A 27,515-nucleotide genomic window follows, 5' to 3' on the forward strand; every position below is an offset into this window, starting at 1 on the left:
TCAGGTACTGGCCTGAGTCTGAGGCTGGACTCAGAGACTTGTTCCTACTCCCCAACCACACGATCAAGCATGTGGATCTGTAACAGGGTGGAAATGTTTTTTCATTTGATATGGATGATGGACTATTTTCCAGTAATAAAACAAACCATCATGTTGGCTATTCATCAACAATGTTAATGACTGATTGTTGCTTCTTTTGCATACTCTGAAAACCTGAAGAAGACTGTCTTCTAACACTGCACCCTAAAATCTGTGCCACCATAGATATGGTGGGATAAAAATTAAAAGGGGGGATTGTAACAGAGTGGTATTCGGGAAAAGGGACGTTCCGGGTTCCCTGCCCCACCCAAAGGAGGGTGGAGCTGAGCAGGGAGAACAAGCTGCAGAGGAGACTAGGGAAGGAAGGAAGCAGGATGGAGCCAGAAGGAGACCTGGAGGAGGCACATGAAGTCGAGAGACACGTGAAGAAACTGCACTTGCCTTTTGGTCATGGACTGGGTGACACAGATGTGGGTGAGACTAGTGGGGAGGTGACAATGGCAGCTTTCATCTTGATTTTGCTCTTTTCCTTCCAGACTTGTCCGGTTGTTTCTGACCCTTTTCTGTGGGTCCCCGCCAGAAGGTGCTTTGGACGTGTGGCAGTTTTCAGGTCTTGCTCTGGGCCAATCCCGCTTGGGTGGACTTTTGCCCACGAGGGGACGGGGAACTTTGGGTGCTTGATTTAGAAACTAGATTCTTTGCCTTTCCTGTATTGTTTACTAATTGTATTAATGTTCCTTTCCATTAAAGTCTTATGCATTTTGTGTTGATGTGGTGGATGGCAGAAGCTATTTAGAGCAGGCAGGTTTGGGGATTCTGCCCCTCTCCCTGCTCTGTAACAGTTCCTCTGAGAGTGTGGGAACTAGGTCCGACCTAAACACCCTTCTCTCTGCAGGTCACGTGTCAGTGCAATTCGTTGGGATCCCCAACCCTACTCTGCCTAGAGATTTTGGTTCAGTGGGATGAAGTAGAGCTGGGATTTGTGAGGATAACAAACATACAAGCCTTATCAGGAGGATTTGGGGACACTGGTGTAGATGACTGCTCTGACAGGGTCTTGCCCCGGGGCTTTGACTGGGCTTTCAGAAGCCTTCCCAGGTAGTCAGCTTTATCTGCGTCTGGACTTAAAAGCGGCCTACTTTCTATTAACAATCTTGCATTTAAAAAATCTTCTTTAGTCTGTTATCTGTAACTTACCAACTTGAGATACTGTTTCCCCCACATACATTATAATTCAAAAGGAAAATATTCACTCCCAAACCAACGTTCCACCCGGATGTGTTGTACACTTTGGAGACACTGCTTAAAGAAGGCCACCCCACAGCCAGAAGGGGCCCCCACCCCCTGAGATCAGCATGGGCAGAGCGTCCCCTGGGGGAGGGAGCCGTAAGGTCAGGACCGGGCAGGGGCCTTCCTAGCAACGGGCTGGCTTTCTTGACCTGGGTTTTGGGTACATGAAATTTACTTATTTATTTTTTGTATGGTACATTGTGTCTCATTGAGTCCCCTTTATTTAGCTCAATAAAGAAAATGTAAAAAGAATTTCTTTTAATGGCGTGGTTCTAAGAACAGTTAATTTAGTTGGTTTCCCCTAAGTGGATATTTGAGCCCTTTTCATCCTGCAATCAGAAAACTGTAGCCAATAACCCCAGGCTGGGGTGGGGGCCTGCTGGGGAGGGTGAGGTCTAGGCAGCTTCCAGAAGCTTTAAGGCACTGTGTGCTTCTGACCCTTATCTCTGGAATTAAATTGCTGAGCTTGAATGAGGCTGACACAGAAAAGCTCTGTTTGAGTGCAGTCCCCAGCCACGGCCCTAGTGGTGTTACTTTGGGAAAAGGGGAATGTGTGCCAACTGTGGCGTTCCACACCGGTGTGTCTGATGCCGCCACATCCCTGTCTCCTTCCTGTTACACACACTCTCTCTCACACACACAGACACACACACCTATTTTTAAAAGGCATCCCAGCTAGGTAAGCATGAGCCTTTAAAAGCAAAGCCTTATCTCTGTTCTCCATCAGGCTCCCTTGAAAGAGGGCACTCACTGGCCAGTAGCTCTCGAGGAATTTGTTTTCTTTGTGGCAGCTGCTGAAGCTAATGAATCAAGCCAATAAACTATTTTGACAGCATCTGCTTCTTTTATTCTTCCCTCTCTCCCATCCTGGCCTCAATCTAAAAGCCTCCAACACCACCCCTTCCCACCCCCACACTAAAGGCAGCCAGCCTCTGTGACTAGTTAATGGCGCCATTCTCCAGCAAATCAGAAGGCTTTGGCTGGGGCCCAGAGGCCAGGGGAGGAATCAAGTTCTGTTTTCCAATTGACACACTTTATGAAGGCCTTCACAGGGCTGACCCCCCCACCCCTGGGGAGAGTGTCTTTGTGGAGTCCTGGGCGGGGCTGGCTGCCCCCAGATATGTCCTCTCCTGTTTGTCTCCATCTCTGGCATTCAACTATTTATTCTCTTGAGCCTTGTTTTAGTCATCAGTGTTCAGCCTCTGAGTTTTACATCCAAAGCTCAATCCTCTGAGAGATGTAGAAACACCTCAACTTGACACCAGGCAGGGTAAGTACCTGGCTAAGTCCCTGGGACTGAGGGGACCAGGTCCCCTGGGAGGTGGCATTCAGAACAAGGTTACTGTGAGGAGAGAAGGGACGCACAGTGCCTCTCCTGGCTCACCTCTGACAGCCTGGGTCACATAAGCAAGACTCAGTAGGGCCACCAGTGTGGGAGGATGGCCTGAGGTCTGGAGGAAACAAGAGTTACAACTGAGGCTTGCTGGTTAAATGAGTCTCAGATCCTACACACAACAGAGAGAAAAGGGGGGAAAACACATTTATACTTTTCTCAGAGACTTGCTTTTACAAATAAAGCAGTTGATTGAGTAACCTCGAGCTGAGCTCCAAGGCCAGTTGGAGTTGAGAGACACCAATCCAGAGGAGGGGGGCTTCATGAAGACAAGGGCCCCAGTTATCTGCAGAATTGCACCTTCTGCCTCTCCATGTATGGACTCCTGTAACTGGCCAATGAACTTCAGCCAAGTCCACCTATCTTTGCTCCTAACCGTCTCCCTAGCCAATAAAATTTAATTCCTTTGTACTCAGTCCCGCCCCTAAAACCTATCTAACCTCATTCCCTTTCTTAGGGGGGTGTATTTGAGTTCACCTCCTTCCTCCTTGCCAGTTGGGTTAGCAGTCCAGCTGTTTTTCTCTTCCCAAACCCTGAAGTCATGGTATTATTTTCTGTGAGCAACAATTGCTAACATTTTTTTAAACCTGAAGAAAATGCAAATCATTGTTACAACAAGAAAAGGCAAATCATTTCTTCCACTTCTAAGAAAGTCTTTGAACAAGCTAGTAAGGCAAGTCGTACATAGTATTTCTGTTCCGTATGTGAACTTACAGATTGATGATGGAAAACAAGGGGGGAAAGGGAGGAGTAAAAGGAAAGAGAGAAGGCTGGAGAGAAAGAGAGAGGAAGGAAGGAAGACTAAAGAAAAAAGAGAAAAGCACATCTTATCTCAGGGCTCAAACTCAGCTGTGCCACAATCAAGGTAAAGATGCTCAGGAAGTTTGGAGAAATTTTTTTCCAAGAGGGTGGTGATGTGATGGACTTTCAGGGAAAATATATGAATTTGTTTTATCTATCGGTCAATCTATCTACCTACGTATCCATCCATCCATGGATATGTATGTGTGTGTACCTAACTATCGTCTATCTATCATCTATCATTGTTATTTACTTACCTATCACTCTGCCTAACTCTGATTATGTCCTTTTCTCATTCCCTAAAGTCAGTCAATACCTTCCCCTAAAGTCCTGCATTTAATATCAAGTCAGTTAAACAAGGAGGCCATTAGGCTGAGGTAGAGCTAATACCTTAGTAGCTTGCGTAAACAAACTAAAACCTTAGCTATAAATGCCACAAGGTTAAGAAATCAAGACCAGAGGACAACCTCACAGCTCCCACCCGGGAGACCAACTAGACTTTTCCCAAGTCACATAACCTTGCAAACTTTAGCCAATCAAATTATTTCCTTGCTTCGTTTCTGCCTCTTCTCTGTAAAAGTCTCTCCCCCAACCCAATTCCTGTTGAACTCCTGTTTATGCCTCAGTTTTGACTGTATATTACACCATTTGGACCTCATTTGTAGACTTTATTCTATGGTGATTTCCAGTATTTGGTCACTTCTGTTACTCCAACCAAAAGGACCCACTCTTTTTTTAGCCAAATTCTATAGTTACTCTGCTCTCATCATTGAAATTCACTTTTATAAACACTTCCCATCTCTGATTTGCAAAAATTCTCTCAAACTTATTTACAAACCAGATCATTGGCCAACTCTACTTTGAAGCCTCCTCAAAGATCCCCACAAAAGAAAATTCTGTTGTTGCACCTAAAACTTCTTTTTTAATAATTATTTATGTGATATACATTTTCCCTCCTAGACCAAAAGTTCTTTGGGAGAAGGGGTTGTGATTGTCCTGTTTTTGTATATCCATATCACTTACACAGAATGCCTGATCTATAATGAACACTAAATATGTTCTTGCCAAATTGAATAAATTTCCGAGAGAATTAGTCTTCAGTTTCTATGATGGCATTAAACAAATACTCCTTTTCAGGTTCTCGTTTGATACAGACACCAACTTTCAGCTGAGTTCTGGGTACCTGGAAATCCTCACAGTAAGAGTTTCCTTGAGGAGACTGTGAGTGACATGGTGTCCATGGAGCTAGATTCCTAGACTGGGGGGACAGGAGTTGCCACAGAGCAGCCCCTTCCACATGTTAAGTCTTCCAAACACTGATGGGCGGCTATCGCATCCAGGGTAAGCAGAAAAGGAAAGAAAAGGAAGGAAACTTTGTTCTTGATGTTGAGTTAGGTCCTGCCAGTTCCAACCTTGATGGGGCCCCTTTCTCAGGAGAACACACCTATGGGGCTCCTGTCACATTCCAGCAAGCACAGTGCCAGGTGCAGGGTGGCAATCAAGTGGTGTGTGTTTTACATGAGAGGCCTTGAGGCCTAAAATAGATGCAGAGAGCAGGGAGGCTGAGGGAACTCCCTTTGCCTGCACCAAGATGGTCAGCACATATCTCTCCAGGACAGGCTGACCGTGGCCATTATTAAGGTTTTAAAATCATCACAATCCTGCTTGTCCCCAGTGAGTGGCATGGGCATCCATCAGCATGTCTCCTCATGATACAACTTATTGATGTAGCCCATGAAAACTGATAACATCCGTAAGGTAGAGGCCTTTCTTCTTTGTCTCGTACTCATCCAGACATCTGTGAGAGGAGGTTCTGAAACACAGAAAGTTAGCGACACAGACAATAGCACATTTGTGCCATGACCGAGCAGTGTCCATGTTAGGCTAACACCAAGTCTGTTCGTCATAAAGTTTATAGCAGCACTATTTACAATAACTAAGCTTTGGAAACAGCCCAAATGCCCAAAAATAGATGACTGGATCAAGAAGATGTGGTACATATACACCATGGAATATTACTCAGCATTCAAAAAAGATAAACATGCCATTTGCAGCAACATGAATGGAGATGGAAGGGATCATGCTCAACGAAATAAGCCAAAAAGAAAAAGGAAAATACCGGATGGTCTCACTCATAGCAGGAATCTAGAAAACTTAAATAAGGGACCAGGAAAATGAATAACTATAAGAAAGTGAAAATCAAAATCAACAAACAACTATGAACCAGAGACACTTTTTGGGGGGTGGGGGCGGGAGGGGAGGGATTGGGGTCAGAATGGGGGGTTTGCAATTGTATGGGGGAATGTAAAAATAAATTTATTATTTAAAAAAAATAAAAAAAAACAAATAAAGGATATTCTGTCCACAAAAATAAATATACATATTTAAAAATAAATAAATAAATAAAGTATTGTCCTATAAAAAAAAAATTAAAAAAAAAATAAAGTTGTGGCCCGTGAACAACGGAGCTCGTCAGGAGTATTAGTTTCAGGGCTAAAGCCCCTCACCCCTCGTGGATGCCAAAATCTGCTTGTACTACAGTGTTCAGGTCCCTTATAGTCAGTCTTCCACGGGCACGGTAGGTTGAATCCTTGAATGAGAACCCAACAGGCATGGAGGGCCAACTGTGTGCATTGAAAAGCATTGCCTGTAAGTGGGCCTATGCTAACTCATGGTACTCAAGGGTTAACTGACGTTATTAAGTTAAGATCATATTTCTGAACTTGGGAAGTCAATAGGCTTGGATAGAAGCAGAGCTTAGAGGCAGTAGAAGCAGGCAAGGAGGCAAGAGCACAGGCAGATTCAGCTGATATTAAACCAAGAAGCCAACCATTGCTCTTTCATGCGGCAATGTTCAGAGAGACAAGTGGAATTAGCAAAGGTGTGAAGATGACATGGCTCATCCGTCCATAGGATTGGTCGGAAGCTGAACAAGGAGAAGTGAGACCAGGTTGCGAGGTACTTTGGGACAGGGGTACACGTCCAGAGTTAACGCAATTCAAAAAAAGTAGATTCCACAGGCGTCGCCTCATAGCTGCAGTGGTTAGACTTCACCTGTTGTGCAAGACTGATGATGAATGTGGGGGCCCCTCCCAAGGGGAGCAGCCGATTTGGCTAGGTGCCTGGACCAAAGAGTATCTGGGACTTCTGTGCTCCTTGCGCTGTTACGTGATTGAATGAATCCATTTGACCAGCGTCTCCAACTTCAGAGGTGAGCAAGAGTTTCTGTCAGTCGGAACTCAGAGAGGTCTCAGTCTGAGTACTTATTTTGAATGAGAAACTGAAAGTAGATGTGTTCACTTGCTATGGTGGCCATATCAAAATATCTCAGCCTGGGTGGCGTCACCACCAGAAATTTATTCTCTCACAGTTCTGGAGGTAAAAGTCCAAGATCAAGGTGTCATCAGGTGAGCTTCTTCTGAGGCCTCTCTCCTTGACTTGCAGCCATCCACCATCTCACTGGTCCTCTACGATCTTTCCTCTGTGCACATGTGCCCGTGGGGTCGCTGCGTGTCTCATCTTCTAAGGACACCAGTGAGACTGGGTGAGGGCCCACTCTAGTGCCCTCATTTGAACTAATGGCCTCTTTAAAAACTTCATTTCCTGGGCCTCCCTGGTGGCACAAGGGGATAAGCACAGCACTATGAAGCTGTCCACAGCCTCTGCAGCATGAGTTCCATCTCCGGCCAGCCAGGGAGCTACCCACATGGTGCAGCAGACCTCTCCTGACTTGCCCTCTGCTCCCCTCAGCAGTGTATTTCCATCAGTCTGCCTGTTCTGTTCCCCACTCTGTCTCTGGTGAATCCTCTCACCCCCTGCCCCAAACCAGAACAGAATGACCTGTTTGTGATGCATCAGAAAATACTCTTTTTTTCCCTCACTCTGACCATGGCCTGTACCCCAGCTCTTGTATGCATAAATAAATAAATCTTTAAAAAAAAAAAAAACTTCATTCCCAAATACTGTCATACTTTGAGGTATGGCACTATGGGAGTTATAAGGGGACCCAGTTTACCCTAACAGTAGGGGGACTATGGAAGGTATCAGCTGGGCAATTATTTTCTCCAGTATCCTGCTTCTCCCTCAGGAGCTCCTTCCCTTGGTTGTAGAAAGATATTTTCTGTCTCCTGGTGTGCTTGCCCTAGACTCTCCCTTCACATGGATCCTTCCTCATGCTTTTGAAAATGGCCAGTGTTTCCAACGTTCACCAGGAAAAACAGCACAATATAAATACTGTATACATTTTGTGTGATGTGTAAATATTTTATGGAATTGAAAGTAAATAATGCATATATTTGAAATGTCAGTATAAATATTTTATAGGCTGCAGTATGACTGGCAAGTGTGGAAACTGGTCTGTTCAGGGAGCTCCCCACAGGACACGGCAGGCAGGGTCAAGGTCAAGGAAAACCAGAACAGAATGACCTGTTTGTGATGCATCAGAAAATACTCTTTTTTTCCCTCACTCTGACCATGGACACACAACCGTCAACATTCAAATATTGTCAAATGACTTATCCGTAGCCTGTTCTATGCACCCCCTTATCCAGCACAGGTCCCAGTCCCCCAGGACCCTGATGTGTATCTGTGCCTGTGTATCAAAAACTACAGAGGTCAGGCCTCCCCTGATGGCGCAGCAGTTGAGCGCTGGGCTGCTAAGCTGCCCACAGCCTCTGCAGCACCAGTTTGATCCCCGGCCACCGGCGAGGGTCCCACATGGCGCGCAGACCCCTCCTGCCATGTCCGCTGCTCCCCTCAACAGTGTGTTTAGTCAGTCTGCCTGTTCTTCTCCCTGCTCTGGCTCTGGTGAATTCTCTCACCCTCCCACGCTTCTGACTGTACCCAGTGCTTGTGTAAATAAATAAATAAATCTTAAAAAAATAAAACTACACCACAGAGGGCTCCATATGGCAGTCGCCCTTTCCTCTTATGGATTGTACTGCCCTGGTATCACTGCGAATGCAGTTCAATTAAAGTTTTTCCTGCTCCTTTATGCTGGCCCGTTGCTCCTGTTGTAAGCTGTAGTGATCTGCTTACCTTCCAGGGGGTGTTAGCTTTGTTCTGCTACAGACTAGCTGAGAATATACAGAGGATAGCCCAGCATCTTCACTCTGCCACCATCTTGCCAGACTCCTCCAATCCCAATCTTTTTAAAGATTTTTCTTTTCACAGCTTTAAATCAAAGTCATGACTTCTCTGCACCAAAGCACCAACCCGTACTTCCTGATCATGTCCAACATGATTTCATGTCCAAAAGAGTATCTTTTCCCCACATCCAGCCCAGTGATGTTCTGAGATGGTCTTGGAATGCAGTTCGAGCAATAATATGCTTACTACACAGGTCACACCGCTGTCAAGAGTACCCAGTGTCTGTGCCACTTTACCAACAGCTCCAGGGTGCTATAGACAGACCCCGCGGGAGCTGGATGCCTCATAGAATGGGGAGAGAGGCACGCTGTGAAAGTGTTCAGATGCCAGAAAAGGAGAGGGGACCCACAGAGACCTGCCAGCACATCAAACCTTTCTCCAAAGCCAGGTGTTGGGGACTAGGAAGCAGGGGGCACTGCTCCCCCAGACCGTGTGACCAGACCCTCACGTTCTGCCATCAAGTCAAGGCAGATGAACACATTTCCTCTCCCTTCCACATGTAGAGCACTGTTCTGGGAGGGGGTCCAGTGCCTCCTTTGTGCATATTCAAATCAGTCTTAAGAGGTTCTAACTCAGAATTCTAACGCAGGCACCTACATGGACAATCCACATCATTGCCAGGTGACAGAGAACCCACAGTCAGAGCAGAACTGAACTCTGTTAATAATCTGAGCCCTCAAAAATGTTGAACTCTTTCAATGAGCTATACTTGGAAAGCATTGCATTTTTTAAAAAAAATTTTGCATAGAAGAACTGGAGTATAGGCCAGAGGTGTGGAGGGTGAGAGGATTCACCAGAGACAGAGTGGGGAGCAGAACAGGCAGAGCGAGACTGGGGAGGTCTGCTGCACCATGTGGGCTACATCCCTGGTGGGGGATCAGGCCGTAGTGGTGATAGAGCTGAGGCTTAACCCGTAGGCCACCAGGGAGGCCTGGAAAGCAATGCATTTTAATGAGATTCAATACCAAGGAGTTGAGCACAAATTGTTTTCTTTCCTTTGGGTTCTTATTTCTTGCTTTGTCTTATTTTTACTGGCTTTGTCTATTTTGTTTGTTTCACCTTGGAGGAAATTCAAGGAAGAAGAAAATTTGCTTTAGTTTGAATTAAACGAGAGACCAGGGCCTCCCCTGGTGGCACAGGTGGTTGAGCGCCGCGCTGTGAAGATGTCCGCAGCCTCTGCAGTGCTGATTTGATCCCCGCCGGCCGGCAAGGATACCACATGGCTCTGCAGACCTCTCCTGTCTTGCCCACTGCCCCCCTCAGCAGTGTATTTCTTCAGTCTGCCTGTTCTGTTCCCCGCTCTGTCTCTGGTGAATCCTCTCACCACCCCCCTGCACCTCTGGCCTGTACCCCAGTTCTATAAATAAATAAATCTTAAATAAATAAATAAACGAGAGACCAGTTTGCTAGACTTACGTTTCCTCTATGGTTCAAGAGATGAATAAAACATCCAACTGAGGCTTATATAGATAAAAATATGCATATATGAAGCAATAGGAGCAAGGACAAGAGGATACCAGTTCACGGGAGTAGGAAAGGTACCTGGAGAAGGTAGCACCAAGGTTACGATGGCTGATTTTCTGCATTTCAGTTTTTAATGTATTGCTTCTTATAGAAAATTTAGCAAAGCCTAGATTTAGAGCTAAACAAGGCTGGGTTCAAATGATGGCTCTGTCTAGTTAAGGTAAACTCACTGCTGTAACAAGTGTCCCCTCATCTCAATGGCCTAATCTATTAAATGTTTATTTTTGTTCAGAACACAGTCCAGTGCAAGTCTGTGGGATTCTTTTCCGCGTGGTCACTTATGCTGCTTATATGGCTCCTATTGTAGGGCCTCATCTCTGTCAGCATTCAGTTGCAGAGGGGAAAGAGAGAGACAGAGACACAGAAGCAGAGACAGACAGAGAGAGGAGAGGATGCATTTGTTTTTAAGCCACCTCAGTCTGTAAGTGACCTGCATTGCTTCTGCTCACTTACTTTTTTTTTTTTTGAAAGATTTATTTATTTATGCATACAAGAACTGGGGTACAGGCCAGAGGCATAGGAGGTGAGAGGACCCATTGGAGACAGAGAGGGGAACAGAACAGGCAGACTGACTGAAGTACACTGCTGAGGGGAGCAGCCAGTGAGTTAGGAGAGGTCTGCTGCACCATGTGGGTAGCTCCCTGGTTGGCCAGGGAAGGAACTCATGTTGCAGAGGCTACAGACAGCTTCACAGTGCTGCGCTCAACCCCTTTCACCACCAGGGAGGCCCCTCCCCACTTTCTATTAATGAGACCAAGCCATGCAGCAGGCCTTGACGCACAGAGACCAGGCAGTGTGCTGTGGGTCCAGGAAGAGGAGTGGCTGAGTGTTAGCAATCTCTGCTGTACTAGTAGCCTCACATCAGTGAAGTCGCCAAACTGTTATAGAGCAACCCCAATATTAAACGGGTTCCTGGCTGTGGGTCCTCACCCGCGCGCTTTAAAGGGACTTATGAATACTCTACTACAGACACACACAAAAGGGTTAATAAAAGGTTTATTTACAAGAGGAAAGGAAATAAGGAAAATGTACAACTCAGGGAGAAAATAGGGAAATAAAGTCTTTAATGCGTCCTACCCGATCCGACGACCTGGAAACCCAAAGTCACCCTCAGAGCTGGCCGGACGCTGCGAGCTGGCGGAGAGCCAAAAATGGGGGGCCCTCCAAAGCCCACGTGTCTGCCTTTTATATCCACCTGGCTGCTTAACCCCACCCTCAGGTCCCAGCCACCTTCCCTTTGGTGGTGATGGGATTTGGAGTTCCCAGTGTCTTTGGCTTTGACCTGGGGTGGGGGTGGAGTCCACAAAGCCTATATGGAATTTGCTTTGGGACAGCCTTTTCCCCCTAACAAAACCACTGTGAATACCAAACACTATAACTGAGAGCACAGCTTCTACCTGCTGGGTAAAGGGAGGACTATGTCCTGGGACCTGCATGCTTCTTTGTTACCCGGGAACATGTCAGTCACCTGCTGTCACAGCTACACCCATCAGTGGTTACTGCGCATGCTGCCAGGCCCGGCTGCTCTGGGAACACAGACATGGCTCCAGTCCTGACAGAGACTGATACACATCACATCCTCAGAAGAGATATAATATATTGCAGGGTGTTCTTTGTTTCCTGATTTTGAGAAATTCTTTATTATTTTTTAAATTTTAATAATTTTATTTCTTTTTTTATATATTTTACATCTTTCTTCTTTTTTTTTTTTTTTTTGCAATGTATGCTTTCTCATCTTGTTGTAGAGCAGCCCCGATACAAAACAGGGTGCCTGACTGTGGGTCCTCACCCGCGCGCTTAAAAGGACTTATCAATGCTCTACCGCAGGCACACGTGAAAGGTTAATAAAAGGTTTATTTACAAGGGAAGGGGAAATGAGGAAATGTACAGCTCAGGGAGAAAAGTGGGAGACAAAGTTTTAAATGAGTCCTACCCGATCCGCCGATCAGGAATCCCAAAATGGCGCTCTCAGAGCTGGCCGCCAGCCAGGAGCGGTGAAGCCAGGAGGTGAGCGATCGCGAGCCAGAGAGAGCGAGCAAGGCCCACGTGTTTGGTTTTTATATCCAACCTGGCTGCCCAACTCCACCCTCAGGTCCCAGCCACCCTCCCCTTGGTGGTGATGGGATTTGTCTTTCCCAATGTCCTGATGGCTTTAGTCTGGAGTGGGGGTGGAGTCCACAAAGCCTGTATGAGATTATCTCAGGACATCCTTTCCCCCTAACAATCTCAGTTATAGTCCCCATGAAATTCCCACCACCAACTCACCTGTGTCCCATCACCATTGTCCCTTGTGCTCTTCCTACCCCTATTTCGATCCTACTCCCTTCTCCCCCTGCAGCAGAATGTCTCTGGTTTATAGTTGCCTGTTGATTTTGATTTTCAACTTGAGTACAATAATGTTTTTTTCCTTGATCCCTTATTTGGATCCTGATTTTGAGAAATCCTTTAGAGTAAATTGAATTTGTATTAAGAGGGTATAAAGTATTTACCCCAGTCTTTAAGTAGATTAATCCATGATTGCCTCTAACCTTTGGACCTTATATGGGTTTGGGGGATTTGAGGAGGTTTGGATTGGTTTTTGTTGTTGTTGCTTTTTTTTTTTTTAGAGCCCTGAAATGTTATCTTTTTTTTTCATGCCTGAGGATAACAAAAGACCAGGTCATGAGGAATGACCTTGCCCTGCTGTTTGCCTTCCAGTGTGAGGTCACCCAATATAAAATACTCCAGATACATTTCCTGGTACAACATGCCCTGAAAATTATATGCTTTCAACTCAAGGCATAATTGGGTACAAGAAACTAATGTTCATGCTGTTTTATAACATGTTTCTCATAGCCTGTGGCCTTTTGTCCCACTCGCCCTCCCCCTCGTTGAGTGCACAACTGTTTCAGAAGAGATTAAACCTCAAAAGAATCCCAGTGTAATCTCTGAACAACTATGGAATCGTCAGGAAAACCCTGTCTCCACAGTGGGCTGGATCCTGTTACCTGCACCACATTCGTCACCAATTCAGACTGGCAATGTTTTTACAGACAGTTGGGATAAAAAAAGGGGGGGGGGAGATAAAATTTATGGATGTCCTGGGGTCCTGCAGTAATCTGACGATGCTAATCTTTGGTGTTAACGTTGTGAAGCTAGAGTGCCCTTCTGGAAACAGAAAACGAGGACATTTAAAAGGAATCAAAGAGCAAATATCAAACAAGCGCTACCTCTTCCATCATCTGGCCCGTTGTCTATGTAATCCTCCATACTTTAGTCTGAGAGATCACTTGAGATTCTGGGGGCCTTTCAGGAGATTATCTGTATCAGTTAAGGCTTTGAAGTAGGAGCTGCTGGTATCTCATTACTGACAGAGATCAAAAACTGAAGCGGGAGTGCAGTCCCCGGTCTGTGGGGCCTCATCCGCATATCACAGAAGCACTAAATTATCAAAGTTTGCAACAATCTTTATGTGCTACCTATTTGGCCACAAATAGCCCTTCCCAGCCCCTTGTAGCCTTCCTGTTTTGTTCTTGCTTTTCTTTCAGCTTTCACTGATAACCTCTGTTTTTTTCTAATTTGAGGAAATCTTAAAGGCTGTAATGGCAGTTCTTTTCTAAGTTTGCACATATTTTCAACATTTTTGAAAACTGAAAAATTAAGACTCCATAACATTGAATCATTTTGATGGAAAATTTGCTTTTGATAGGAAAAATGTTTTAGCAACATGTCTCTCTGTGATTCATTGGTGCCATGGTGAGTTAGCCCTCAAGTGAAACTGTTTTTCTCATGGTCTGAACATGGCATTGCAGAAGTCCAGAGAGTACATAAGCTCTACTTCACAATGTTTGTGAAAAGAGATTGCTCATTACCACACAGTCTGCTACCCCCAATACTGTGGCTGGGTAGGAAGTTTTCTGGGGTGGTAGGATTCCTAAGCAGCTCTCCTGACTGTTGCTTAGATTTTCCAGAAAACTTCCTACCTCTTGGGGAGGTAAGATGGCATGCAATGAAGCTGGAGTCATCATGAGAAGTCTTTCTCTCTCTTTGGTTTTTCTCTTCTTGACCTCTCTGTCAGTGCCTGCTACTCTTTGCAAAATGTCAAAACAATTGCCCTAGAACTTGGGTCAAATTCACTCAATAACAAGCCAAACTTAAACGAGTCCATTTACCTTCTCAAATCCCATCCCATCATTATTAATGTCATATGAATATTTTCACAGCTTCTAGTATCAGCTTGGTTTTACAGTCTTTGTGTTGATCCAGTCACATCTCTACCATTCCCCACTTTTAAAAAACTGTTCTGTCTCCTAAGTTTCCCTCTGCATCCTCCCACTGTAGATCCCCCCACACTCTGCCCATCTTTGCTCCCTACTCTCAACTCTACCTCTGTTCTGTATCTTTATTCTGGTACTTTGAAGACACTTGATTTGCCTGTGGTCACAAGAGGAAAAGATAGCGCAAAGAAGTGCACGAACAACACATCTGAATGACTAAGGGTGGACTTTGTGCCAAGAGACATGCTGGTTTATGCATAGTCTGATCTTCACACCAACAAGGTCGGTTTTATTATAACCATCTTACAAATGATGAAAGTGAGGTCAGAGGGGAGCCTTACCCACGACCATGTACATGGCAAGTCAGGGCCAGAATTGGAGACTGTCTGTTGACTCCCACAGTTCCATGCCCCAAAGTCAGCACTGACCATCACGTTGATGAACCCACCAGGTATAATATCTAGGAGCAGCAATATTTTTCAATCAAATATATTGATTTTCCATTTGTCTACTTAACTATAGAACATGTGGAGGACAGCGTCACACCTCGACATGTGCACAGACTTCATTCATCCTCTACCAAAGCTCCAGCTGCAACCACCTCCCTCCCTCTGGTACCCACTCTGTTTTTCACAGAGTCTAAGAATTATTTTTGTTGTTTATTTTGGTTGTTGTTTTATTTGGTTAATTATATTCCACAAATGAGTGAAACCTTTGGTAATAGTCTTTCACTTTCTGTCTTATTTCATGTGCATAATCACCTCTATAGCCATTATCTTTAACCCAGAAGACACTTTTCTGCTTTTTAATAGCTGAGTAGTGTTCCATTGAGTGTCTATTCCATAGATTATCTATGCATTTGGTGGTAGGCATTTAAGTTGATCCCACATCATGGCTGTTGTGAATAAAGCTGCTATGAACACAGTGTACATAAGCCTTTCCATATTACTGTTTCCAGATTCTTTGGGTAAATGCCTAGAAGTGTAAATGCCTAAGGAATCCCCATACCATTTTCCATATAGGCTTAGATGCAGCAATATATTTTTTAGTATGAGATTATGAGTTTATTTTGAAATGAATTGTTTTACTAATTGTTTTACAGTGTAGATTTCTTTAATTACTTATTTGAAGGAAAATTTGGGGAACCCCATCAGGAATCACCACTGTAGTGCACCAACACCAAATCACCCAGAGTCCACCACCATGGGTGCAGCAATATTAAACCAGAGGTGGGGATGCGTTTGTACTAAACCAGCACAAATGTTACTTCCTGAATTGACCTGTTCCTCTATATGGAGGGTACCAGAGAGCAAGTAAAAAAGTAAACGAAGGAGGAAGAAAAAAGGGAAGAGAATCTCATTATCAATCCTTTATGCAGTCATTCAACAAAGTCATTTATTGAACAAGGCATTTTACAAGGTGTTTGGGTGATTCAAGATGAATAAAATCCCATTCCTACCCTCAGGGATCTTGCTATTAGAAGAGGAAATAGGCAGGTATCCAGAATCACAAAATTATGGTGGGGAAATGCCAAAGAGAAGTTCAAAGGTTTCTAGCAGTAAGACAGAATTCTCCTTATGCTGTGTGTGAGCATAAGGAACTATCCCACAGAGCAAGGGCATCAGGATCACATCAACAAGAATGGAAGTGTCAAGAAAATAAAACATTTCTTGTTCTTGGGGGAATGAAGAAACCATAGATGGAAGCTGGATATAGTGGAAAGGAAAATGGAATGGAAAGGGAAAAAAAGATACTGAGTATGAAATAAAGTTCTATTTTACAATAATTTCAAAATTTGTCTTTTCTCTTTCTTTCCGTGGGCCTGGAAAAAAAGGGTAAAAAAGAAAAGTCAAGGCCTTCCTTATGGCGCAAGGGGTTAAAACGTAAACTATGAAGCTATCTGCAGCCTCTGCAGCACACGTTCCATCCTCAACCAGAGAGGTGACCCACATGGCGCAGCAGACCTCTCCTGTCTCTCCCCCTGCTCCCCTCAGCAGTGTTCTGTTCCCCACTCTGTCTCTGGTGAATCCTATCACCCACACACACCTCTGACCTGTACCCTCCTAGTTCTTATATGCATAAATAAATAAATCTTTTTTTAAAAGTCAGAAATGGAGCACAAGGACAAGCATGATCTGGTTCAGCATAATGCTTTGGCCACAGAAGTCATGTAGCTTACAGGAGATGCCCCAGCCACTTCCTGGCTTGACTGCCACTGGGTGGGAGGAGGGGCAAGTGTCTCAGGAATGTGTCACCAGGAGGAAACAGAGCCTGGCTTAAATAGCTCTAAAGCCAGATTTCATCTGAGATTGCCCTGAGGGTGCCTGGAGAAATAGGAGCAGAAGGAGATAATAAGCAAAAGGGCTTGGCATTTTTTCCACCCCTTCTCCTATCACTGAGCTCAACACAGGTCTTTCTGTCCCAGCATATGTATATATTTCCTAGAGTCTAACAGGAGAAGGTGGGCTTATTAAACCATGATTGAATCTGAAGTGTATGCAGTTTCTATTGTGAAGTTGCAGGGACAATGAGGGTGAACAAAGAGGAAGATAAGGGGCATCCGGAATATTTCCTGAAGCATGAAGAAGGGCTAAAAAATATCCATACTGACTGCACCCCTGTAGGATTTGTGCCTCTATCTTAGGTCAGAGTCACTTCTGCTTATTGAACCATAAACCCCAGACAAAGTACATGCCCCTTGTCCTGTTTTGACTGCCTGCAGGGTTGTTTCCAGGATGGGGCCCCAGATATGGAAGGCACCAGCAATGGTGAGAGTAAACACATTTGCCATATCTGGACTTGATGTGCAATTTTTCAGATTAGTGGGAAAATATTTAAGTAGGGGAAAAATAGAATTCCTCCAGAGCTACATTTGAAATTGGGCTTTTTTTTTTTTTTTTTTTTTTGTATTGAGGACAGACTCTTTTTTGTCCCCACTACATCGGATTTTAGGGGGAAAATATAGGGATCGCTGAAGTATGATGGTTTCATTGGCTCAAAATTCAGCGTAGCCAATAAAAAAAATGAACCAATTATGAGATTGTCCTTGGGTCACCAATTCTTTCCCAAAAGAGAATTACATGTTTTGTTGCTGTCATTTGTTTGTGTTCCAGACAATATATCACTCTGGAAGGCTCACTTTGACAAAGGTGGTTGTTCATGCCTAAACCCCTCTCCAGGGGAAGAACAACTTTTATCAAACTGTCTGATAAACAAGGCCAATCTTTGAAAACAGAACCAGATCCTCAAAGCCTCTGCTTGAATTGTGGTCAGACTAATGAGCAGGGCATTTGGACCAAAATCTAACCTCAGCAGAATTTCTGGTGTGATTCTAGTCCTTCCTGCTTCCCTGAGTGGCCTCACCTGGCCACACCTCCCAGACTGAGAGCTGACCTCCTGGCCACACCTCCCAGACTGAGAGCTGACTGATGGGAGTTTAGAGTGGAAAATTCAAGATCAATGCTTCACAAGGCCAGAAATCAGAGGTGGGCTTAGAAAAAAACGAGTTGTTAAACCGGCAAAGATGGAAATCAGAGGTGAGGACATGGAGAATTGTCGGTCATTACAAAGGACCACCAGTCTTTACAGTTTAACCCAACCAGACCTTAAAAATTATAGATTCTACAAAAAGTAAAATTCCACAAAAAGATGAATCCCTCCCAAAGAACACTTTGGAAGGATGCCTCCTTGCCCTGGAAAAATGCAGCTCTTTGCCTACCTGAGTCTATGAAGGCATGTCTTTTTCTTGATAAACCTGCTTATAGAAAAGCTATAAGTTCACTCTTTCTGGCAGGCAGATCTGAAGAAATATTTAATTGAGTCATGTTTCTGTTATAGGACAGGGAGAGGGGCAGCCCAAACCCCGCAAACCTGCCTATTCTAAATGGGTTCTGCCATCCGCCGCATCAACACAAAACATAGGAGATTTTAATGGGAAGGAACATTAATAAAACTAGGAAACAACACAGGTAAGGCAAAGAATCTAGTTTCTAAATGAAGCACCCAAAGTTACCCATCCCCTCGTGGGTAAAAGTCCCTCCAAATGGGATTGGCCCAGAGCAAGGCCCCAAAGCCTGCCACAAGTCTAAAGCATCTTCCAGTGGGGACCCACAGAAAAGGGCCAGAAACAACCAGACAAGCCCGGAAGGAAAAGAGCAAAATCAATATCAAGATAAAGGCTGCCATTGTCACCTCCCCATGGGTCTCACCCACATCTGTGTCACCCAGTCCACTACCAAAAGACAAGCACAGTTTCTTCACGTGTCTCTAGGCTCCATGTGCCTCCTCCAGGTCTCCTGGCTCCATCCTGCTTCCTTCCTCAGTCTCTTCTGCAGCTTCTTCTCTTCCTGCTCAGCTCCACCCTCCCTTGGGTGGGGCAGGGAACCTCCCCCTTTCCTGGGGACCACCCTGTTACATTTCGAGTAAACTTCCTTCTTTGCTCTTCCTCCACCTTCTTCTCTTCCTCCTTTTCTTTCTTTCAACAGGGGAAGGAAGTGGGAATTGTAAGTCTGTAGTTAGTTTAAAAATTACCAAACAGGGCCTCCCTGGTGGTACAGCGGTTGAGCTCTGGGCTGCAAAGCTGCCCACAGCCTCTGCAGCACTGGTTCAATCCCTGGCCTCCGGCGAGGGTCCCACACGGGGTGCAGACCACTCCTGTCTCGCCTGCTGCTCCTCTCAGCAGTGTATTTCGTCAGTCTGCCTGTTCTGTTCCCCACTCTGTCTCTGGTGAATTCTCTCACCCTCACACGCTACTGACTGTACCCAGTGCTTGCATAAATAAACAAACAAATAAATAAATAAATAGATCTTTAAAAATAAATAAACAATTAATTAATTAATTACCAAACATTAACGGTATCATTTTGTACACTTTTTCTTTAGGTTTCCCCACATCTTTACCATGTTCATTGTTTTCCTTTTCCCTACATTTCCATCATTCTACTTGAGATTATTATCTAATCCTCCTTGTTATATTTTCCTTCCATTTGATTCTCTGTTCTTTATTCCATATATATTCCTCTTGGTTTATCCTCCATTTCACTGGTACTTTCTTCAGTTGTATCTAAACAACCTTTAGACCCATTCATCAAGACCACAATTATAGTTTTATGTTTTTCAGTTATAGACTTTACTGGTATCTATTCAAATCTTTGCAGTTTTTCATACTTTCCAATTCTCTTCCAAATTTTTCAAGCTTTTCTTTATCATCTTGAACATGGGGGGAATACCAAACAAGGAAGAAAGACAGTGCTGTGGTATTTTAGGACCATGGTCTCTGAAATTACATGGTTTGAGTTCAAATATACACTATCTCAATTAGCAATGTGGCAGATAACAGTTTTCAAACACTGCTACAAAAATATGTCCCATCCCATTGTTATTCTCGAATCCTCTTGAATTTTGGCACTTTCCCATCAAGTGAAAGAGGCAATTTCTCTTGCTTTTGAACCTGAGTGGGCCTTCGTAACATCTTGGGCCAATTGTAACACTTTGTGACTTCTGAGAAGTCATAAAAATATTATACACTTGTAGCCTGGTCCTCTAGGGACACTCCCTCTGGGAATACAGCCACCATACTGTAAGGAAGCTATGGACAAGCTGACACAGACCCTTGGCTCACAGTCTTGACTGATCTCCCAAGTCGACAACCTGCCAGCCACATCAGCCATCTTGAAAGCAGCCATCTTGAAAGCAGATGGTCTAGTCCCCAGCAGACTTGCCCCCACTTGACGCCACATAGAGAGGAGACAAGTCTTTCCTGCTCATCCTTGCCACACTTGTAAGCTAGTGAAAAAACAAAAATTGCAATTGTTTTGAGTCACTCAATAACAGTGGTTTGGACATAACAATATATCATGAATAAAGAGATGAGTTTATTCCTACCTGGCTCAGTTTTTCTGCATGGTAAATGAGAATAATAACTATTAACCTCATAGAAATTTAATTCCACTTAGTAATTATTGACCTTGTGAGAATTAAATAAGTTATTTTATTTAAAACACTTAGAAAATAGCCTCACATAAAATGTTACATAACTGTTAGTTTGAGTGAGGGAATAAATGTGCATGTGAGAGCAAGACCAAGGCACCTTTTATATATCTTGGCTGTGTGACATGTCACCACTGGCAATATTCTATTTGTCTCACTGGAACAACTCAGTGCAGTGTGGGGTGGGACTGTGCAAAAGCATGGATACCAAAAAGCAGTAATCACTAGGGCCATTTTTAAGACTGGTTATCACAGTCAACCTTTCTTGAAAAGTTCTTTCCTTTGTATTCTTTTTAAGTCTCCCCTCAATGTTTATCTTAATAATACTTCATTTCTATCAAAATATGGGAGGTGAGTTAGAGGAAGCAAGAAGCACTGCATTCAAGTCACACAAGTGACTCTTCAGGGTCACCATATAATATACAAGGACTCTGACCTGGACACTATGTGGGCTGCAGAGACAGATGCTGTGATGCCTGCCCTACTAACCTGCCTTGAACTGCAGCAAGGAAGCAGCATCCTGCATAATTATGGAACAGGGAAAAATACAGTTGAAGGAAATCCAATCCTGGTCATGATCAAGCTGCTTCCAAGCATGGCCTCCTGGCCCTCACAGAACCATAAGTTATCTCTATGAAGAAGGAAAGAAGTCCGAGGGGTGATGGGGTACAGTTAATTCTGATGATGAGACCAAAGTTCACAGCTTCCTTGCAGTTTAGTAAAATTTGAAGTGATTTTGAATTTCATGTAGTTTCTTTGTGCCCATTTCAAAATGAAGACTTTCATTTTGAAAGTCTCCTTTTCCTTTGAAAACTAAGTTATTCTGGTGTATGTTGCTATACAGTGTCTCCTGAGGGTCTTAGTTCCCTCTTTCTAGCAAACTGTATTTGTATTACTCATCCTGAAAAGTCAATCCACTTTATTTTAAATGCTCATTTTTTGTTTCTGTCAGTGAGGGCAACATTCTGCCTGGTGGGCTCTAGATAACATCCCAGTGAAATCCATATCTACTTCAAGTTGCTTCACACTAAAAATCCAGCCAACCTGAAAACTAAGCATGTTGGGTGAGTAAAAACAAGCTGAATTTGAACTTTTTCCTTCCACTAAGCTACTATTTAAAAAAAAAAAAAGTGGTGTTTTTAAAACCTTTTAGTTTTCATTTTATTATTCCCATGTATGCAGTTTTATAATCTATTTTTCACCTCTTTATAGAGATGGCTTTAAAACAAGTAACCTGCTGCACAGGTTGTGGTCTCCAAGTGCCTTTCACTGGGTGTGAAGTCAACGTGCTCCCTGCGGAGAGAGATCCCCAGAGCCTGGGACTTGGGAGTAACACATGATACCGGAATTGTCAGGCCTAGCTTGCCCTGTCTCACACAGAACCGGCCAGTTCCACCCCAGACTTACTGACTCAGAATCTGCATTTCTAACAAGATTTCCAGGTGGTTACTAGGCACATTCAAGAGACTTTGTTTTAGAGCCATTATTGAAAGTATAGTTTTCTGAATGGTGTGTTAACATTCACACCTGGCTGGCTGTTCCCGGTGAGTATTTGGGACTTACTGAGACTGACGAGTATCTCCCTCCCTCCCTCTTACCCTCCATATTTCTCTTCCTCCTTTCCGGCCTTTCTTCCTTCTCCCCACACCACTCTCTTTTTTTCCTACCATCCTCCCTCCTTGGTCCCTCCCATCTTCTCCTTCTGCCTTCCTCTCCTCTCCAGTCTTTTTCTCCCTCTCTCTCTCACCTACATCGACTCTCTTTTTATTTTTCCATGGAAATATTGAAACAATTGAGACTTGTTTTTGTTTTTCCCCCATCACTTAAAGCTGATTCTTTTCATCTTTGATTCTGCCAATTTCCTTCAAAGCTAAATATTAAACAGATCTGTCTCCTGACAGCTGACCCCAAATAGGGACATTCAGTGGTCCTCCCCCCAGGGGGTAGAGGGCTGAGCCTGAGCCGACAAAGGTAGAGGAGAGACAGGATGGAGCCAGTTCCTGTCCCCTGGGGAAGCCCAGAGTTGTGTCTCTGCCTTCACATCAGCCAAACAGCCAATAGCCAAACAACCAATAGCTTCTGGAAGGCATTCTTGTAGAAATTCCTTTTTTGCCAGAGGGTGAAAGGGTTGCTAATTGATTTTGTCTGCCTTTCAGATGGACTTAGACAAGAGTTTGAATTCGAACAAAGAGGTAACATTTTTAGATATAGGAGCAAAGGTTTCTATGTCCATCATATGACCTAGTTTTGCATGTTAGTGAGATTATTTTTCCACCAGCTTATCAGTTAAATGAAGAAGGAGCAGTAAATTGCATTAGTTTGGCCATCTTCTAAAATCATATTTATTTGAAAAATCATTACTGATTCACAGCACATCAGTGGGAAAACTAACTCTCCCCATTGAAAAATCAGTGCCCTTGACCATCATGCTCTTGGTGAACATCTCAATCCTGAAGATTCCTGGCCAAAAAGAACCTACCTTGGGCTCTCTTTACTGCCACCAAGGCTTGTGTCTAAGGGCAGTGTGCTCTTGGCCTCACATCTCATATGCTGTATGTAAAATATATGAAAATATGGAGGAGAGAAGGTCAGTAAACAGAGAAATGACAAAATGCCACTTTTCAATCTTACCATTTTCACCTTACCATTTCAAGCTGAAATGAGAGAGCAGAAGAGATTGTCCTCATTCAGAGCACCAATTATTTGTTTTTCTACATCACCTCCCTGTGTTTCAATAATTTACATTTTTCTATATGGGCCTGACCTATTTCTGGAAGAAGCAAGAATATAAATTCATTATTTTGATAATTGCCTGTTCAAATTAATATTTACTTTTTTAAACCTGAAGTTATCCTTGAGTTTAGTACTCCATGGCTTTGTAACTATTATTAATAAACAAGAGCTCCTCCTAGTGATACTGCTACATCAATGCAGTGTGCTAATTCTTGGTTCACTTCCTTTATTTATTATGCAACAGCTTCATTATCTTTCCTAAATATAGGCTGAGAATCTATTGAGTTTTCAGAGATCAAAATGAACATATATATTTTAGGAAAACTGCAATAACTCCTTTAGGCTACTAAGGACCTGTGACTAAATTATCTTCCCAGTTCAAGGAAAGTTCCCCCAGTGACCTCTAGGGGGCAAAAAAAGTGGGTTGTTCTGAGGCTGGTAGAGATGGACTCATCGTATTCAATAGTTCAGTATTTGTTTGCTTATTGTTCAAAATCTCTTTGAAAGGAAAAAAAAAAAAAAGATGTGCCCTCCCTTAATTATACACTGGAACCAATTACTGTACATTATGATGCTTGTAAAAAAAATCACTCCGGTTTATTTATAATTGTCAGCCAAATGGTATAGCATGAAAAAAAAGTCCCCTTTATCTGTTAAGTCAGATATTGCTTGCCTACTTTTTATGTTAAAAAAAGAAATGTAGCTAAAATTCCTACTTCCCCTTCCCATCAAACCTCTCCAATAGGACTCTTAATCCTCTTGTGTAAGACAAGAAGGCCTGTACCAGTTGCTGGGAGGGGGAGTAGAGGGAGAAAGTACTATTTTTTTTCTCCTTCCCTGCTGCATGCATCTCTTAAGTAACACCATTCCAGATCGGGGCCCAGGCACCAGGCACCATTGTCTTCTTGAAATCAACTAGCAGAGTTTAGAAGACTTGACCATCCTGGTTTTGCTGATGTTGAGCACCAGGAAAGACCGCTGGACACAGCCACCTAACCCCACACTCCCTGCTCGCTCAGGGGGCTGTGTGGTGTTGGACACAGCAGGACCAAGGCCTGACTGACCGCAGCAACCTCTTTCCTTTTGATGAGACTAGAGGGTGGTTCATTTGGTAACTGGTGACAATAGTTCTGCAGGAAAGCACTGCAAAACTGGTTTGTTGTAATTGGATTTAAGTACTGTTGAATATACTATAAAAGTGACGCATCTGCCTAATAATTAAAGTTGTCATCTGCTGGTTTGATTCAAAGTTTTAATCATGCTTGAACTCGCAGATTTGCCTTCAAACTTAGATGCTTCATCTCAAAAGGAAACTGGCTGTGAGAGCATCACAGGGAACCCAGGAGCAGGGTCTTTTCCAGAAAGTGCTGTGTTCTTCACTTGCAACCCTGGCCCTCTGGACTGTGTGCTCCACCCATAGGGTGATCTGTCAAAAAAGGGTTTCAGAATTGGTGGACATCTCTCCTTCTAGTGCAAAGCGTGTTGGGGTGTCAGAGCAAGAGCTGAACTTTCTGGGTTGGAGTCTTTCTTGATTTCAGCCCTCTTATCCTGGTAAATGAAGCTGGGGGCAGGGGAGCAGGCAGGAGGAGCAGGAATCAGATTTGAGCTTGGGATGTGGACGGGAGGCTTTGCTTGTAAATTACAACAGAGTCTGAACACACGGGGCCTGGCATGAAGACAAAGTGACCACGATTGGCTTGGGCCCCTGCGTCAGGGCCCCTACAGAGCAGGAGCCAAGTTGGGGCTTCCTCCCAGGGCTACCACAGCTCTGCCTAGACTTGGATGACAGACAAGCTTTTGCTGCTTCCCCTGAATCATGGAAACAAACAGGCTGGGCCAGGATGTAATAAATGAAGGCAAAGATTAAAGAAATTTTTAAGAGGAGACATGAATTAGAGAGTTGGAGAGGCCTGGGTTTGTCTTTCCCATTTGCTTTTATTTCAAAGCATCGCCTTTTCTACCTTCTCCTTTCAGAAGCAAGATCAGGGGTGACTGGTTAAGCAGCTCAAACCCCTACAGGGGCCTCTGGAGGCAGAAGGGCAATGAGGACCTGGAGCTAGTGGGGCACAAGTTGGTCATAAAACCAGAACCTTCTCTGTAGGATTGCTTCACCCATATTGAGAAGATGCAAGTTTGATTCCGTTTTAATCATGCTTGAACTTGCAGGTTTGCCCTCCATTCCAAAACACAACTCCACCATGGTTTTGTAATAGGGAATCCAGAACCAGGGTTTGTGCTTCCAGCAGCCCATCTTTTCCTGGAGAGCTGAAAGTAATCACCAGAGGAACACACTCAAGACCCATAAGTTCCCAGGTTAGTGCTACACTGCACCCCACTCCCCCCCACAAACTCTAACCCGATAGATATCGGGTTCTTCAAGATCCCTTTGAGCTCACCACAAAATGCCCAGGGCAAGAGCATCAATCCATTTGTCTCTTGAGACATCTCTGGTATGTTTATGAAATGAGCACTGGAGACTCCAATTTCACAATCAACAATATACCTAAAAATAGAGGAAAAAAAATTGTTCCAAGATAATTTTGTCTTTAAACAACAAGATCAACAAAAGATGCCTCCAGGGAACTGGTGGTCCTGCTCTTGAGTCTAAAGAGGGTAGGTTGCCTCTCAGGCAAAGCAGAGGGATGTGATTCCAACATGATTCTCTTCCCATCACCTCATGCTGCCCAGCAATGAGGAGGAAGCCCTGAACAGCAGCACATTATGACTTTAATCCATGAGGATCCTCTTAACTGCCCTAGGTGGAACTATTTAATGAAGTATCTCAGCAAAAGGCAACGCGCCCAGTCTAATTGGTAGAAAGCTTTTTGTGAACCCAGAATGCTGGTTGCCACGCCTCTCTTCCTCAATGTTTAAATCCCTGGATAATTCCTTGGAAATGTAATACGGATGTTTCTGACTCATGTATATTTAAGTCCATCCCATTGTTGTTTTCAAAAGACATTTGATGGAAATTCAGAGTGAGCTTTTAGTCTTTATCCAATCAAGCCTCCTGTAAATTAGACTAAAAAAGTCAACATGGGATGACGTGAAGACTGACGACTTCCGTCTTTTGTTTGCTTGCTTTGTTTTCACTGGTCTTGTTAAATTTCCTAACACCATGGGAAAGAGAGGTAACTATACCATACTATCTTCAGGGTGAAGCTTCCTCCCTCTGAGCTGGCAAATTGGAAACACATCAATAATTAGTGAGGTAGGGCCTCCCTGGTGGCGCAAGGGGTTAAGCACAGCACTGTGAAGCTGTCCTCAGTCTCTGCAGCACAAGTTCGATACCCAGCCAGCCAGGGAACTACCCACACGGTGCTGCAGACCTCTCCTGTCTCTCCCGCTGCTTTCCTCAGCAGTGTATTTCAGTCAATCTGCCTGTTCTGTTCCCCACTCTGTCTCTGGTGAATCTTCTCACCCTCCATACCACTGGCCTGTATCCCAGTTCTTGTATGCATAAATAAATAAATCTTAAAAAAAATAATTAGTGAGGTAATATTGAGTTTCCAGCAAGTCATCTTAGGAAGAGGAATGAAAAGTAATAAAACAAAAAGACTGAAGAGAGCTAGGTCTGAGGAGCAATTCATAATTTAAGATGTGCCAAATAATTCACTATGAAGTCAGAACAATGGCTGCCCTTTCCTCTGCCAAGGACCAGGAGCAGCTTCCCCACCTGTCTCTCACCCATGTGTATTTTCCAAGCATCTCTTCCAAGAGTTCTTCCATGCCTCTTTTCCATGTGCTGCCTTCAATCCCTGGGTGCCAGTCAAAACCAGAAAAAGCAAGACAGTGAGCCCACCTGCCTTCCATGTTAATAGTCTGCTGAGCTCTGGCCCCAGTTCCCAGGAGTGCCCCTGCTCAGGAAGTACAGTTCATGACTTAATGGGACATGTAATCTAAAGTGACTGTATGTACATGGGGGGAAGTGAGGAGAAATGGTGCCCATTCAGTGCTCTGCAATGCTCTTCCCCATTTCACAGAGTGTCCCTGTAACAATAATATTAAATAGTAGAGAAAGCCTCAGAACTTAATTTCACAGTTTGACAACGACATTTGTAAAATAATGAGTGGAATTCAACAAGAGAAAGCATGAAATTGTGTTAGAACACACCAAACACAGCTAAGGGAGACAACAGAAGAATAATCAATGGTCATAGAAAAAGGTAGAAGGTAACCAGTTTTAAAGAAATTAGTTTGGGTTTTATATTTGAAAAGTTAATTTAATAATTATTGAGGAAAATGCTTTCATAAACCTTATTAACTTGTAAAGTGTTGTGAATGGCAGGAAATCAGTATGCAGTAAGAGATTATCTCATTCACTAGAAGAATGACTGTTCTTA

Source organism: Talpa europaea, assembly GCF_964194135.1.
Source record: "Talpa europaea genome assembly, chromosome: 14".
Taxonomy (NCBI): domain Eukaryota; kingdom Metazoa; phylum Chordata; class Mammalia; order Eulipotyphla; family Talpidae; genus Talpa; species Talpa europaea.